This window comes from Carcharhinus amblyrhynchos, chromosome 16 (assembly GCF_965287045.1).
Source record: "Carcharhinus amblyrhynchos chromosome 16, sCarAmb.v2.hapA, whole genome shotgun sequence".
NCBI lineage: Eukaryota > Metazoa > Chordata > Chondrichthyes > Carcharhiniformes > Carcharhinidae > Carcharhinus > Carcharhinus amblyrhynchos.
The window spans coordinates 13,135,162-13,152,115 of record NC_137339.1 but is presented as its reverse complement, the minus strand read 5'-3'; the positions used below and the strand labels follow the sequence as shown (position 1 = coordinate 13,152,115).

The 16,954-nt window shown below is 42.1% G+C and overlaps 1 protein-coding gene and 1 non-coding gene across 16 annotated transcripts in view; both read left to right on the top strand.

Moving 5' to 3' along the window:
• Nucleotides 1–16,954, top strand: part of LOC145353842 (nuclear receptor coactivator 3-like) — a 212,395-nt gene that overhangs the window by 116,407 nt on the left and 79,034 nt on the right. For 2 of the 15 annotated variants that reach the window (XM_080204708.1, XM_080204704.1), the window contains exon 1: nt 15,349–15,549. The exons of the other annotated variants lie outside the window; for them this stretch is intronic. The gene's annotated coding sequence lies outside the window, so the exon portion shown is untranslated. Of the gene's footprint in view, nt 1–15,348; nt 15,550–16,954 lie in introns of those variants that run through there. 15 annotated transcript variants of the gene reach the window in all.
• Nucleotides 2,558–2,756, top strand: LOC145354102 (U2 spliceosomal RNA). Its single transcript, XR_013888794.1, has one exon. It is a non-coding gene; the product is annotated as a U2 spliceosomal RNA (small nuclear RNA).

The following is a 16,954-nucleotide window of genomic DNA, read 5'->3' as shown; positions in this document are numbered from 1 at the left end:
GTACTTCTCCATGTTGAACCCCACTTGGAAGAAGCACTGGGGTGGCAAAATGTATTCTGGGTAGGGGCTTCAATGCTAATCACCAAGAATCACCAACCTGCTAGCTACAACTGCAGCGGATCAAGCCTGGCTCAATGAAGAGTGCAGAAAGGCATGCCGGGAGCAGCAGGCATAACTAAGCATGAAGTATGAAACCAGTGAAGCTACAATGCAAGACTGCTTGTGTGCAAAATAGCATAAGCAACAAGCGAAAGGCAGAGCTTAGGGATTCCACAGACAATAGCTCAGATCTAAACACTGCAGTCCTCTCATGTCCAGTAATGGATGATGGTGAACAATTAAACAACTTACTGGAGGAGGAGGCTACACACTTAATGCCATCCTCACCCAGCATGTAAGTCCAAAAAAAGGGTTGAAATATTTGCAAAAATCTTCAGCCAAAAATGCCAAGTGGCTGATCCATCTCTGTCCTTTCCAGAGATTTCCAGCAACACAGGTGCAAGCCTTTAATCAATTCAATTAATTCCGTGTAATATCATAAGGTCAGAAGTGGGGATTTTCGCTGATTGCACCATTTGCAACTTGTAGGAAACTGAAGCAGTTAATGTCCAAATATAGCAAGATTTCGATGATAAATGGCAAGTAACATTTACTCCAGGCAAGTGTCAGGCCATGATCATCTCTAACAAGAGCAAATCTAACCATCGCCGTGTGACATTCAATGGCATTACCATTGCTGAATCCCCCTCTGTCAACGTTCTGGGGGTTAATATTGAACAGAAACTGATCTGGACTAGCCGCATAAAAGCTGTGGCTGCAAGAGCAAATCATGGGCAGGAATCCCATGGCAAGTAACTCACTTCCTGACTCCCCAAATCCTGTTCTATCAACAAGGCACAAGTCAGGAGTGTGATGGAATGCACAACCCCTTGCCTAGATGAGTTCTTGAGTGTTGCCTGGATGGTGCAGCTCTAGCAACACTCAAGCAGCTTGACACCATCCAGGACAAAGCAACCTGGTTGATTGGCACCCCCATCCACAAACATTCACTCCTACCACCAACACACAATGGCAGCAATGTGTATCGTCTACAAGACGCACTGCAGGAATTCACCAAGATTCCATAAACAGCACTTTCCAAACCCACGACCAATACCATTTCGAAGGACAAGGAAAGTAGTCGATACATGGAATATCGCCCAGAAAGAATATTATTAAACTAGGAGTGTAGAAAAGATTTACTAGGACGCTACCAGGACTTGATGGTTTGGGTTAAAAGGAGAGGCTGGTTAGACTGGGACTTTTTTTTCCTCTGGAATGTAGGAGGCTGAGGGGTAATCTTATAGAGGTCTATAAAATAATGAGGGGCACAGATCAGCTAGATAGTCAATATCTTTTTCTAAAAGTAGAAGGGTAACTAAAACTAGAGGACATAGGTTTAAGGTAAGAGGGGAGAGACACAAAAGTGTCCAGAGGGGCAGTTCTTTCATACGCAGGCTGGTGAGTATCTGGAACAAGCTGCCAGACATAGTAGTAGAGGTGGGTACAATGTTGTCTTTTAAAAAGCATTTGGATAGTTACATGGCTAAGAGGCATATGGGCCAAATGCAGGCAATTGGGATTAGCTCAGGGATTTAAAAAAAAAGGATGGCATGGACAAGTTGGGCCTAAGGGTCTGTTTCCATGCTGTAAACTTCTATGATTTTATGATCATCACTTGGAAGATCCCATCCAAACCACTCACCATCCTGACTAGGAAATAGATTGCCATTGCTTCACTGCTGGATCAAAATCCAGCTACTGTCTCCCTAACTGCACTGGGTGTACCTATACCACATGATCTGCAGCGGTTTAAGAAGGCAGCTCACCACCACGATCTCCAGGGCAATTAGGCTTGGGCAATAAATACTGGCTAAGTCAGCGACACCCACATTCCAAAAATAAATTTTAAAACATTTTATTATTGAGAAATTGTGAGTCATGCTACAAGTGGGCAGTAATATATTAAATGTTTCATTTAGTGGACATAGTATCAGCCTTGGCTGTTAATTACATCTCTTGAAACCAAAATCTGTCTGTATTCTTTTTCCAGCTTCCCTCATCCTTGTACTCAGATGAGTTGAAATGAAAGCTGTTTAATAACACTGTTGGTGAGCATTGATGAACTTATTACTGTCCATTACAGTGGGGAAAGCAAAACTGAGAATTGATGTGGAAAAAACCAGTTTGGTTTCTTGGAACTTAATTTTGGGAGTATTCCATTTCAGTCATGTAACCGTAACCTATTTCCGTACAGGGTTGGAATACTGAATTTTTTTACACAAGTATTTCCCAATATTTAAAATTTGTCACTAAATTGAAGTTCTGTAATTCGCCTGCTGCAGTGTTACTAAAAACAGCTATTTTGTGCTGGAGTACGAGAAAATATAATTGATATTACAATGTGGCCAATTTTCCAGTATGTGATATATGTAAATGTTGTAGGTCAGATGTGCAAATGTCGGTGAAGTAGATTTTAGCAATTTAATTTTTTATTTTAAAAAAAAAACCAGTTCAGATCGCTTCTTGGCCTCTTGGCTAAGATCAAGTGTAGTACCGACATGCTTACTTAGTTGAAGTCATTAGGTTACATTTTAGCTTCACTTTAAAGCAATTTTTAGAAGCAGCATCTCGGCCTTTTGGCTAAGATGCAAATGAGATCAAGCCTTGGAGGCGGTGCAATGCCTACTCCAATCCGCTTGGATCATGTAGATCAAGCCCAAGCCAGGAGGTGAGAGTCCTGTCTTGTCAGCTTGGATCAGGAATACCTTAACTTGTTGAGACTCTGAATTGGACTTGATTTGATTGAATTGGAATAAAAACAAAAAAAATCGGCAGGAGGACCACAAGCAAGGGAGAGAACATAAGAACATAAGAAATAGGAGCAGGAGTAGGCCATCCAGCCCTTCGAGCCTGCCCCGCCATTCAATAAGATCATGGCTGATCTGTCGTGGCTCAGTTCCACTTTCCCGCCCTCTCCCCATAACCCTTAATCCCCTCTCTTATCAAAAACCCATCAACCCGCGTCTTAAAAATATTTAGCGAGGCAGCCTCCACCACTTCAACAGGCAGAGAATTCCAGAGATTCACCACCCTTTGAGTGAAGAAGTTCCTCCTCAACTCCGTTCTAAACCGCCCCCCCCTTTATCTTGAGGCTGTGCCCCCTAGTCCTACTGTCTTTTTTGAGCGGGAAGAGTCTCTCCACCTCTATCCTATCCATCCCATTCATCATCTTATACATCTCAATGAGATCTCCCCTCATTCTTCTAAACTCTAACAAGTACAAGCCCAGTTTATTCAGCCTCTCCTCATAGCTCAACCCCCTCAACTCCGGTATCAGCCTAGTAAACCTCCTCTGCACTCCCTCCAAGGCCAAAATATCTTTGCGCAGGTGCGGCGCCCAAAACTGCACACAGTACTTTAGCTGCGGCCTCACCAATGCCCTATACAGCCGCAGCAAGACCTCCCGACTTTTATATTCAATCCCCCTCGCTATGAAGGCCAGCATCCCATTCGCCTTCCTGACGTGAGAGGTGAGTTGAGATTCTTTTATCTTGTATGAGGGCGATATGACAGCTAGGGCAGTGGCAAGTTCCTCATGCCAGATGTGGGCAATTTGGCTAAGAAGTGTAGTATTGACATGCTGCACTTGGCTGAAGTCATTAGGTTACATTTTAGCTTCTTTTGAAGCAACTTTTTAAAGCAGCATCTCAGCTTTTTGGCTAAGATGCAAATAAGATCAAGCCATGGAGGAGGAACAACACCTACTCCAATCAGCTTGGATCATGTAGATCAAGCCCAAGACAGGAGGTGAGAGCCCTGTCTTGTCAGCTTGGATTGGGAATGTCCCAACTTGTTGGGACTCTGAATTGGCTTTAATTTGACTTGATTGGATTGGAATAAAGTAAACAAAAAAAATTAGGGAGTAGTCTAGTCTCCCTGACAACCTTGTCTGCAGGAAGTATGTCCAGTTGCAGCTCCTCACAGACAGCATTGTTCAGTTGGAATAGCAGGTGGATGCACTGCGGAAAATACAGGAAGCAGAGAGTGTGATAGACACCAGTTATAGGGAGATTGTCACACCACAGGTTCAGACAGATGTATGGGTGACCGCCAGGAAAGGCAGGTAAGTAGCGCAGGAATCTCCTGTGCCTATTCCCCTTTCAAACAGGTATATCGTTTCGGATACTGTTGAGGGGGTTAGCCTGTTAGGGGGAGATACCAGCAGCAGCCAGGCCTGTGACACTGGCTGGTTCTGCTGTGGGACAGGGTTGGGCAAAGAGCACGCGAGCAGTTGTAATAGGGGACTCGCTAGTTAGAGGCATGGACAAGCTTTTCTGTGTCCGCAGTGGAGACTCCAGGATGGTGTGTTGCCTCCCTGGTACCAGGGTCAAGGACATCTCTGAACGATTGCAGGACATTCTTAAGGGCGAGCGTGAGCAGCCAGAGGTTGTTGTACATATTGGTACCAACGACATAGGTGGGGAAAGGGATGAAGTCCTAAAATCTGAATATAGAGAGTTAGGTGGAAGGCTAAAGTGCAGGACTTCAAAGGTGGTAATTTCAGGACTACTTACGCTGCCACATGCTAGTGAGAGTATGAATAGGAGGATTAGGCAGATGAATGCCTGACTTGAGAGCTGGTGCATGGGGCAGGGATTTAGATTTTCAGATCATTGGAATCTTTTCTGAGAAGGGCTGACCTGTTCAAGAGGGATGGGTTACATCTGAACTGGAGGGGGACTAACGTCCTGGTGGGGAAATTTGCTACAGGTACTCGGGAGGGTTTAAACTAGTTTGGCAAGGGGTGGGATCCAAAGTAGTAGGGAGACAACAGAAATGTGAGGACAGCACAGAAGTTAAAGACAGCATATTAAATTGTAAAGGCAATGTCAGTAATCCTAGTACAGACAGATCAGGCAAAAGCAAGACAGAAAGCAAAGGAGGTCCAGATTAATCTGCATTTATTTCAATGCAAGAGGCCTGATGGGCAAGGCAGATGAGCTCAGGACATAAATAGGTACGTGGAACTGAGATATTATAGCAGTTATTGAAACATGGCTAAGGGAGGGACAGGACTGGCAGCTCAATGTTCCAGGGTACAGATGCTATAGGAAAGATAGAACAGGAGGTAAGAGAGGAGGGGAAGTTGCACTTTTGATTAGGGAAAGCATCACGGCCGTACCGAGAGGGGATATGTCTGAGAATTTGGCCACTGAGTCTGTATGAGTAGAACTGAGACACAAGGGGGAAATCACTTTGATAGGGTTGCACTATAGGCCCTCAAATAGTCAACGGGAAATTGACGAGCAAATATGTAAGGAGATTGCAGATACTCCAAGAAAAATAGGGTGTTAATAGTCGGAGATTTTAACTTTCCCAGCATTGACTGGGACAGCTATAGTATTAAAGGGTTGGATGGAGAGAAATTTGTTGAGTGTAGTCAGGAGGAATTTCTCATTCAGTATGTGGATGGCCCAACTAGAGAGGGGGCAAAACTTGACCACCCATTGGGAAATAAGGAAGGGCAGGTGACAGAAGTATTAGTGAGGAATCTTTTTGGGACCAGTAAGCATAATTTTATTAGTTTTAAGATAGCTATGGAGAATGATAGGTTTGGCCCAAAAGTTAAAATTTGAAATTGGAGCAAGGCAAATTTTGATGATATCAGCCAGGAACTTTCAGAAGTTAATTGTGGGAGTCTGTAGGAAGGCAAAGGGATGTCTGCTAAGTGGCATGCTTTCAGAAGTGTGTTAACCAGGGTTCAGGGTAAACACATTCTTCTTAGTGAAGGGCAAGGCTGGCAGAAGTAGGGAACTCTGGATGACTTGGGATATTTGAGGCCCTGGTCAAGAAGAAGAAAGTGTCACATGACATGTATAGGTAGCTGGGATCAAGTGAATCCCTTGAAGAGTGTAGGGGATGTAGGAGTAGAGTTAAGAGAGAAATCAGGAGGTTAAAAAGGGGACACAAAATTGTTTTGGCAGATAAGGCAAAGAAGGATCCAAAGATTGTCTAGAAATATATAAAGGGCAAAAGAGTAACAAGGGAGAGAGTAGGGCCTCTTAAGGATCAACAAGGTCAACTATGTGCGGATCCATTTGAGATGGGTGAAATCCTAAATGACTATTTCTCATCAGTGTTGAGAAAAGCATGGATGTTAGGGAAATAAACAGTGATGTCTTGAGGAGTGTACATATTACAGAGAAGGTGGTGCTGGAAGTCTTAAAGTGCACCAAGGTAGATGAATCTCCGGGACCTGATGAAGAGTATCCTAGGACATTGAGAGGCTAGGGAGGAAATTGCGGGTCCCCTAGCCGAGATATCTGAATCATCGATAGTCACGAGTGTGGTGCCTGAAGATTGGAAAGTGGCAAATGTTGTGCTTTCGTTCAAAAAGGGTTGCAGGGAAAAGTCTGGGAACTACAAGCCAGTGAGCCTCACATCTGTGGTGGGTAAATTTTTGGAAGGTATTTTGAGAGACAGGCATTTAAAGATGCAAGGACTGATTAGGGACTGCCAGCATGGCTTTGTGAGTGGAAAATCATGTCTCAAATTTGATCGCTTTTTTTTAAAGGGGTAACCAAGGTGTTAGATGAGGGCAGTGCAGTTGATGTTGTCCACATGGACTTTAGCAAGGCCTTTGACGAGGTACTGCATGGTAGCTTGTTGCACAAGGTTAAATCTCTCAGGATTCAGGGTGAGGTATCCAATTGGATACAAAATTGGCTTCTTGACAGAAGCCAGAGGGTGGTTGTAGAGGGTTGTTTTTCAAATTGGAGGCCTGTGACCAGTAGTGTGCCTCGGGGATCAGTGCTGGATCCACTATTATTGTCATTTATATTAATGATTTGGATGAGACTATAGGAGGCATGCTTAGTAAGTTTGCAGATGACACTAAGATTGGTGCATAGTGGACAGTGAAGAAAGTTATCGCCATTAGTAATGAGCTCTTGATCAATTGGGCCAGTGGGCTGACAAATGGCAGATGAAATTTAATTTAGACAAGTGCGAGGTGTTGCATTTCAGTAGATTAAACCGGGGTAGGATTTACTCAGTTAATGGTAGGGTGTTGGGGAGAGTTACAGAACAAAAAGATCTAGGGATACATGTTCATAGCTACTTGCAAGTGAAGTCACAGGTGAACAGAGTGGTAAAGAAGGCATTCGGCATGCTTGGTTTCATCGGTCAGAACACTGAATACAGGAGTTGGGACATCTTGTTGAAGTACAAGACGTTGGTAAGGCCACACTTGGAGTACTGTGTGCAATTCTGATCACCCTTTATAGAAAGGATATTATTAAACTAGAAATAGAAATAAACTAGATCTAGAAAGAGTGCAGAAAAGATTTACTAGGATGCTGCCGGGACTTGATGGATTGAGTTATAAGGAGAGGCTGGTTACGCTGGGACTTTTTTCTCTGGAGTGTAGGAGGCTGAGGGATGATCTTATAGAGGCCTATAAAATAATGAGGGGCACAGATCCGGAAGATAGTCAATATCTTTTCCCAAAGATAGGGGAGTCTAAAACTAGAGTGCATAGGTTTAAGTGAGAGGGGAGAGATACAAAAGTGTCCAGAGGGACAATTTTTTCAGTGAGTATTTGGAATAAGCTGCCAGAGATGATGATAGAGGCAGGTAAAATTTTATCCTTTAAAAAGCATTTAGATAGCTACATGAGTACAATGGGTATAGAGGGATATGGGTCAAATGCGGGCGATTGGGATTAGCTTAGGCGTTTTAAAAAAGAAAGGGTGGCGTGGAAAAGTTGGGCCGAAGGGCCTGTTTTCATGCTGTAAACCTCTGACTCACAGAATCAAAGGTGTTGTTTTCAAGAGAATGATAAGTTATTTTACATTTCTGTTTGGAACATCCCAAGTCTGCCAGGCTATCATGTAGATGAGCTGTAGTCGCTAAGATGTTCCTTTTTAATTTGCGTGTGAATTTGTACAGAGAAGCAGGCAGTGGTGGTACAGTTTGGAGTTAAAGTTCATCAGAGAAAAGGCTGGAAAATTTGCCAACCTTGGACTAGAGGAAGGAATCTATACTAGCCCTCATAGAAAAACAAGAGGTTAGCTTGGAATCGAGCATAGAGAAATTCTTTTTCGAGCTGCAAAACACCTGTGGTTATCACTGCTGCCAGACAGTGGCAGGAATCTGGGTTCAATTCCAGTATCTGTATGGAGTTTGAACATTCTCCCTGTGTCAGCGTACGTTTGGCACAGTGGTTAGCACTGCTGCTTCATGGTGCCAGGGACTTGTGTTCGATTCCAGTTAGGATCACTGTGTGGAGTCTGCAAGTTCTCTCTGTCTGCGTGGGTTCCTTCCAGTTGCCCCAGTTTCCTCCCACAGTCCAAAAGACTTGCTGGTTAGGTGCATTGACCATGCTAAATTCTCCCTCAGTGTACCCAAACTGGTGCCGGCGTGTGAGGATTTTCACGGTAACTTCATTGCAGTGTTAATGTAAGCCTACTTTTGACTAATAAATGAACTTTACTTGCGCCTCATATTCTGGTTCCCTGCCACAGTCCAAAGATGTGCAGATTCGGTGGACTGACCATGCTAAATTTTTCAATGTCCCAAAATGTGTAGTTTAGGGGATTAGTCACAGTAAATGCGTGGGGTTATGGAGATAGTGCAGAGGAGAGGCAGAGAGTTGGTGCAGATTCATTGGGTTGAATGGCCTCCTGCACTGTAGGGATTCTATGTCCAGGGGAATATAGCTGTTAGAAATCAGTGATGTTTTTAATTTTCTGTCTAAGCCACAACACAGGAACTGTGAGTAAAGCTCAGGCTCGAGCTGAAGAGTTTCAGACCTTACAAATCAGCTGTGGAAAAGTTTGGAGTTGGTCCCAAGAAAATGGATAACCATAAAGTATCTGGGGTAAAAAACAGTGGAAAATGAAGATTTGGTTGAGGTTTTAGTCCAAAGTGTCAGACTGTGATTGTTTCATTGTGCTGTGGTTGTCTGAGTGTTTATTTAGTGCTTTTGTTTGTTTCTAATATACATAGTAAAGTTAGTTTATCATGTAAAAAAAAATTAAAGCTTGTGGTGTAATTTCTTTCAGTTAATCATTTGGGGAGTGGGGGATGGGGGTTAATTTTATGAAAAGAATTCTAAGCCCAGAACAAGCTTGATAATGGGAGAGTTTCGGATCAGTTTTTTTTTGGCAAGCCCAAATGTCAAATCTTATGCACTTTGACTAAAAAAATGCTGAAATCCATTTTTGCCAGTAACAGGAATGGGCGAAGCCTAAATCACCGGAAAGTGCCATTACGCATGTGCAGGCCTCTGATCTGAGAGTGGCGAAGATCTGTCACACAGCCTGTGCTAGATATAGCCAGCCTCCGTGGCCTAAACCCAGCATCCCTCCGTGCTACCAAGATGCTGTGCGGCTGTTTGTGAGTCCCGATTGGATCAAGTCAGACACCCCTCCCAACACTGTGCAGAGTGGTAGCATCCCACCGATCACTATGCAGAGTGCCAGGCAGCATTCCCAAGGGCACTCCCCCTTTTTCCTGGCGCCCCCCCCAAGGAAGGCCTGAATGGCATCCAGTTCTACCAACAAGCCCATCACGCCTGGTCCACGTTGAAGAGGACCATGCGTAATTGTCATCAGAGAGTAGCTCCCCCAGTGAGGTCATACGGGCAAGTAAATCTCGATGATACCGTCCCAGGCTTGCTAATTTAAGTTGTATTTAAAATAAATTTACATAATTTATTCAGTATTGTGCCAAAACGACATGAGGCTGATGAGGCCAGATATCTGGTGCAGATAAGATCGTGAAAGGTGAGAAATCGAGTGTGAACCTGATTTCTTGGTTCATTGCAATCTTACCAGCTTGTCCCACCCATCAGTTAGCAGGATGCAATGGTAAGATCGCTGCCTGGGTGTTCAAATTTTTCTTTAAATGTTAACTTTCTCTGAGGTGATTGTAACACTAGTCAGTTATCAATAGACCCACGGGAAACTGTGTAACCGACAGGTATTGCATTATCAAAACTGCTGTAGTTGTTTTGAATTTGCTTCAGTCTTGATTTGTCCATCAACTACGGTGCAGTTCAAACAGGCTCGTTTACTCTTGTTTTGTCTTCTATGTGCCACCTTCAATTTGTATAGATCAAATATGATTCCTTTCAGTGTTCCTGAGATGAATTTACAGCAACATCCTTTTGCCACTGAAGAGTGGTATTTAAATAAATTAGCTGGCAGAATGAGTTGGTATTTATTCAAACCCAAACTTCCACCTCCAGCACCTGCTAGGTTCAGACCTGAACTGCAAATCTTATGCTGCAATATGAATACAGTCTGTTCCTGTTCAGGCCCCAAAAGGCTAATTTAAGTCAGGTTTGCAAGGGGGAAAAATGTACTTGCGCAGTCAAAGATTTTCAATTGCTTGTCATTTTTGGGATGAAGTAACAAATGACTTTAAAAGAAAAAAATTAATTGATTTGTTTGATGCATGTGTATCTTGGAAGTAATGGTGTTTCCAAAGTAAACTTGGAAGTGAATTGCTCTGAGCTACATTGATAATGGCAGTATGAATGCATCCTTATAAAAAATATAAAGATTTCTATTGTTAAAATTGCATTTACATCAGATTGATGATTTATCGTAATGGGAATTGACGTTACTGTATCATTACATTCTGTATGCTTTACATTATTTTGTGTGCTTTGGCCTGTTGGAGTGGGAATCTTTGTGTGGCAGTGTTAAAAAATCAATTATTCTATGAATTATATTCATTTTATAAGTACACTCCACTTCTGTTACAATTGTAGGTTGCTAAAACATGAAAGTGCATTAGTATAGAACTTTGGGAATACTGAGAAATGCATTAAAGAATAGATTAGATCACTTCTGGGCCATATAACAGTGTAATAGAACTGCATACCAGTAATGAAGGCAACTTCCCAGTCACACAAAGGAAGTAGTGGTTCTAGTAACAGTTAAAGAGTTTCTGGTCATTTTCTGAGTTTTTACTTCCTTTTGAGGCTTTTTTTGTGTAGTAATTTTTTTCTCAACTGATCAGTGTACTTGATAACAATTCTGTCACAGAAATAATGTGTTGTGATCTTTTGAGGAAAGTTTGAAGACGTACAGTAGAAATTTGTGATTGTCCCATTAATAATGGAAAAAGATAGAACATTTGTAAATGTTTCATTAAAAGAAATCCAAATAGTTAATTTTTGGTCAGACCTGAGGAACATTCTTTCTTTAATGATTATTGAATGACACTGTTAATGTACTGCAAAATACATTTTAGCGTCAACTGTTTCACATTTCATTGAACAACACTTGTGCTTTACACTTATGGTGATGCGTGATGTGTATCTTTAAGTGTTAATTTTATTTCTTTTAGCAACTGACGTATTGCAGTGCATAGTCTCCAAAGCTGAAAGTATATTTGATTGCGTAATAGCTTAATAGTCTTTTGTGATCACGGAAACTCTCATTACTTTTGGAATTGCTATTGATATAAAAGTAGTGTATGAATTGTGTATATAGGTGCAGTTTACCATTTTTGTTTTATTGTGCCTTGTTGGCCTCTCGCTTACTTTCTGAAAGCTCACTATCGTTCAAGTAAAATCTGATTTTCCCTGAATTTGTTCAGATGTTTGGGCTACCAGTTCTTCCCCCTCACTGCCCTTGTGAACATCTCCATTCTTAAATTCTCAAAAACACTGTTGAAAAGTGTGAATAGTCAATCACATTCTGCCCCCTCAACAGACCCTAACCACTGCAGACGATGCAACAGTCAAGCCCAACAAAGTCAGAAAATCTGCAAAAGCTTAGCAGGTCTGATGGCATCTGTGGAGAGAGAACAGAATCAACATTTGGAATCTGGATGACCCTTTGTGAGAGCTGAAGGCAAAGAAAATCGGACAAGATTTATATTGAGGGTGAGGGATCAAGACCCACCACTCTGCTACACTTATTAAGTTATTGTTTATCAGGAATAAGAAGGATGCCAGGCAAAAGGCAGGAAATTATAGGCCGGTTAGTTTAACGTCTGTTGTAGGTAAAATGTTAGAATCCGTCATCAAGGAGGAAATAGCGAGGCATCTTGAGGGGAATTGCTTGATAGAGCAGACGCAGCACGGTTTCGTTAAGGGGAAGTCGTGTCTGACAAATTTATTGGAGTTCTATGAGGATGTGTCTAGGGCGGTGGATAGAGGAGAGCCGGTGGATGTGGTCTTTCTTGATTTTCAGCAGGCGTTTGACAAGGTACCTCACGAGGTTATTGCGGAAGGTAAGGGGGCATGGAGTTGGGGGTAGGGTGTTAGCGTGGATAGAGGATTGGTTGTCAAATAGGAGACAGAGAGTGGGGGTTAATGGGTGCTATTCGGATTGGCGGTTGGTGACTAGTGGAGTGGCCCAGGGGTCAGTGCTGGGGCCTCAGCTATTTACCATTTATATAGATGATCTGGAGGAGGGAACCGAGTGTATGGTGTTGAAATTTGCTGGTGACACCAAGATTGGTGGAACGGCAAATTGCGCGGAGGGTGTGGAGAGTCTGCAGAAGGATCTAGATAGGCTGGGCGAATGGGCCAGGAAATGGCAAATGGAATTTAACGTTGGCAAGTGTGAGGTGGTCCACTTTGGTAGGAATAATGGTAGGAAGGACTTACTTACGGGGCGAAAAACTGTAGCAGGCGACGGTGCAGAGGGACCTCGGGGTCCTTGTGCATGAGTCGCAAAAACCCAGCCTGCAGGTGCAGCAGGTGGTCAGGAAGGCTAATGGGATGCTGGCCTTCATAGCGAAGGGGTTTGAATATAAAAGTAGGGAGGTCTTGCTGCAGCTGTATAGGGCATTGGTGAGGCCGCAGCTGGAGTACTGTGTGCAGTTTTGGGCGCCGCACTTACGCAAGGATATTTTGGCCTTGGAGGGAGTGCAGAGGAGGTTTACTAGGCTGATGCTGGAGTTGAGGGGGTTGAGCTATGAGGAGAGGCTGAATAAACTAGGCTTGTACTCGTTAGAGTTTAGAAGAATGAGGGGAGATCTCATTGAGATGTATAAGATGATGAATGGGATGGATAGGATAGAGGTGGAGAGGCTCTTCCCGCTCAAAGGACAGTAGGACTAGGGGGCACAGCCTCAAGATAAAGGGGGGGGCGGTTTAGAACGGAGTTGAGGAGGAACTTCTTCACTCAAAGGGTGGTGAATCTCTGGAATTCTCTGCCCGTTGAGGTGGTGGAGGCTGCCGCGCTAAATATTTTTAAGACGCGGGTTGATGAGTTTTTGATAAGAGAGGGGATTAAGGGTTATGGGGAGAGGGCGGGAAAGTGGAACTGAGCCACGACAGATCAGCCATGATCTTATTGAATGGCGGGGCAGGCTCGAAGGGCTAGATGGCCTACTCCTGCTTCTATTTCTTATGTTCTTATGAATAAGTCAGCTCTGACTCGTTGTTTCTGAAATCTTATGTCTTACTAGAATTACACTGAATTCTGTTACATTTTGTGACATCATGAATGCAACTTGCCTTTAGTTTGGCACCAATTTCTATCCTAAAGATCACAGGGGCAAGATAGTATAATGGTCCTGTTACTGGATTAATAATCCTGAGACCTACACAAATGACCTAGAGAGACAAGTTCAAATCCCACAATGAAAAGTTTATTTATTAGTCACAACTAAGGCTTACATTAACACTGCAATGAAGTTATTGTGAAATTCCTCTAGTTGCCACAGTCTGGTGTCTGTTCACGTCAATGAACCTGACCAGCACATCTTTCAGAATGTGGGAGGAAACCAGAGCAGACACTGGGAGAACATGCAAACTCCACACACACACTGATATAAGCTGGAAATCAAAACAGGGTCTCTGGTGCTGTGAGCCAGCAGTGCTAACCGTTGTGGTATCGTGCTGCCCCAGCAGCTTGGGGCTTTAAATTCAATTAACTAAATCTGGAATAAATTATATCAGCGATGGTGACCATGAAGCTCCTGGCTTGACACAAAATTTGGCTCAGCTTTCTTTCATGAAGGAAATCTGTCATCCTCACCTGAGGACCCCACTTCTGTGACCATAGGCCCACAACAATGTGGTTGACTCTTAACTATCTTCAAAAACCGCCTCGCAAGCCATTTGTTTGTCAAGAAGGCAACTCAGCATCACCTTCTCAAGGACAGTTGAGCAGTAAACGCTGGCCTCACCAGCGATGCTCACATCCCGCGAATGAATGTAACAAATGACTTATATTCTGATGGAAATGAATAAGATCTATATTAATGGTTCCCAAAGGGTACAGAATTGTGAATTCATCTAGTCTGTGACTAAGTCTGACTTTACAAAGTCAAACATTTGCATGAGCCTGCACCCTTGTCCAGTAACACGATGAAAATTAAGAACTGGACCGAAGGATTGTCTGGATCATTCAGAAGTCCAGACCGTTAATGTTCATAAGAAGAAAACACGAGATAAAACTTACTTTGATGTTGTTAAATTACATGTAATGTTGGTGGGTGGGATAGGGTGTGGTGATGGTGGCAGCAGTGAGGAAGCAGGGGGACACGGGCGTGAAATGGTTTCATTTTTTATTGCAATGTTATTCATAACAATCTCTACAGGAACCATTTAAATATGCTGGACTGCAACTGTCATCTGCATCTACAGCGATTGCTGATTACCAGCAAATAAGTATGAAAATGACACATTAAACTACTTTTTAAAATGCAAAAATCATGTCTTTTAAAAATGTAGCATCTGTTTGATTTATGTATACTTTAAACCAAAAGCTCCAAACTGCCGCATTACTGTCTCTCACAGATAACATCAGAGTTACATCGTCCTCCAAAAATAGTACATGTGGAATAATTGAAATGGAAAATGTGTCTGGATTTTTTTTACAGTATAGTCTTTTTTTAATAATTCTGCATGCAAGCAGAGATTGATATAAATAGAAGAAGATGGTTAATTCTGTTGCAGAGTTGCTGCAGATTCTTTCAAACACCAGGTTTCTTGATTTTTTTTTAGACTGGTACCGCCCTCATTGTTTAAAAAAAAATCCTCAAGATATGCACAGTATGACGCTTGCAGCTTTCAGTTACAGTAATTAAGTAGAAACATCAAAAATAATGCAATCAGAGCAACATTCTTTGGGAGCACTGTGCATGCTGAAGAACAGCTTGGTACATTCTTTCGGAGAAGGAGGTTGGGAATTTTTCAGCAGTCATTACGATTAGTGCAAATAATTCTGCCAATACAGGAAGGGAAATGCATTGGCTGCTGACTGGGCAAAGATCACGTGAACTAAGTGAAACAAGCTGATGAGTTTTGTTGATTTGTTTCCTGTTTTCTGTTTTCCCTGGGAGTAAGCTGAGTGCTCTGAATTTTGAAAGATTTTCAGCTCAGTTTCAATAGAGTGTACTTTGGCTAATTTTTAGGAGGAGTGGGAAGTGGATAATTACTTTAGTTAGTTACTGGTTAGTAGTTAGACTTTTACCGGAGTACCAGGACGATCTTGGCAATTTGCCCACTTTTAGCAATCTCATTGGTTAAAGGTGAGCATCATTTCTTTTTTCTGTAATATCTGTTCACTGTTTACGCTGACTTCCTCTACATAGAAAAGCTTATTACTGGAAGCGCTGTGATAGTGACTCTGCTTCTCGGGTGTGTGGGTGTAATTATTTCAGTTTTGCTTGCCAAAGAGTATTTTTAGACATCTAAGATTAAAAGTTTTTGTGTTGAAGCAGTTTTGGTGTCTGCGTTTAGAGTGAAATGAAGGTTGTAAATGTGTTTTAAGATATGCGGGACTCTGCAAGCTAAACCTGTAATTTTCAGTAGTGATAAATGACTTGTGGATCATTTGAGGAATATTCCTCTGTCTGGATAGCAGCATAGGTACATATGTTGATATTCTATTGACATTTTATTGCATGTAAAGATGCTGTTAGTTTGGTTTTATTTATTGATGTGATATCCAGTTTTGTATCTCTTAACCTGCATCTGTTAATTCAATCTTTTCGCTGAGTTGATCTAAAAGAAGCTTTGTCAAGATTAAAAAGTGACAAAAAAACTCAAGTATGCAAACTGTGATGAACAAGTCTGACTAGATGCTATATGTAACCCTGTACGGTTTTGATGTTAGGTGGACTGAAAGATCCTTTTACATACCTACCTCTATCAATGAATGCGTAGCATTTTGACCAGAGTATTTTTAGAAGTGATTTGAGAGTATATTGCTTCTCCCTGACATTATTCAAGTCTCTTTTTTGTCTGAGAGGGGGAATCTGTGCTAAATGGAGTGGGGAGGATTCACCATTGTTAACTGTCATCCTTAAAAAGGAGTATATACCTCCAAGTCTCTTCTTTGCATAAGAAACACAGAAGCACTTTTTTAAAAAAACTTGATTAAAATGACAAAGAATTGGTAGTGATTTTAAAGTAGTGACTTTACTGATCGTAAATCACACTCTCCCAGTTTTCAGATCACTAAAATTGGATAGAATTGCAGCTGTATAAATTGCAGTTTGCTCTCAAATATCTATTATAGGGTGGTAGTGAGTGTGTAGTATCACAGCAACAAAAATATTTCTCCTCTTTCTAGTCCTTCCTGCCATATGACCTGATTATACCTGTATGTATTCTGATTAAAAGCAGTTGCACTTCCTCCTCCATTTAACTAGCAAACTGCCACTACCTTTGGAAAGCTGACTATGGCGAATCTTGTAGCACTGTAAATGTTTCTTAAGCATGAAAAAATTGTTATATAGTAAATTGGCACTCCATATGTATCTAAGTATCTGAATTGCATTATTGTAAGCGCCCACTCAATTGAGTAAATGCATAAAATGTGTTTTAATTTTTTGTCATTGGTAATTCCCAGGTCATGCATTACTGTTGTCCATGTGAACTGACTGGTACTGGTGACAATCCTGTATCAATGTCAATCTGAAATAGACCTGC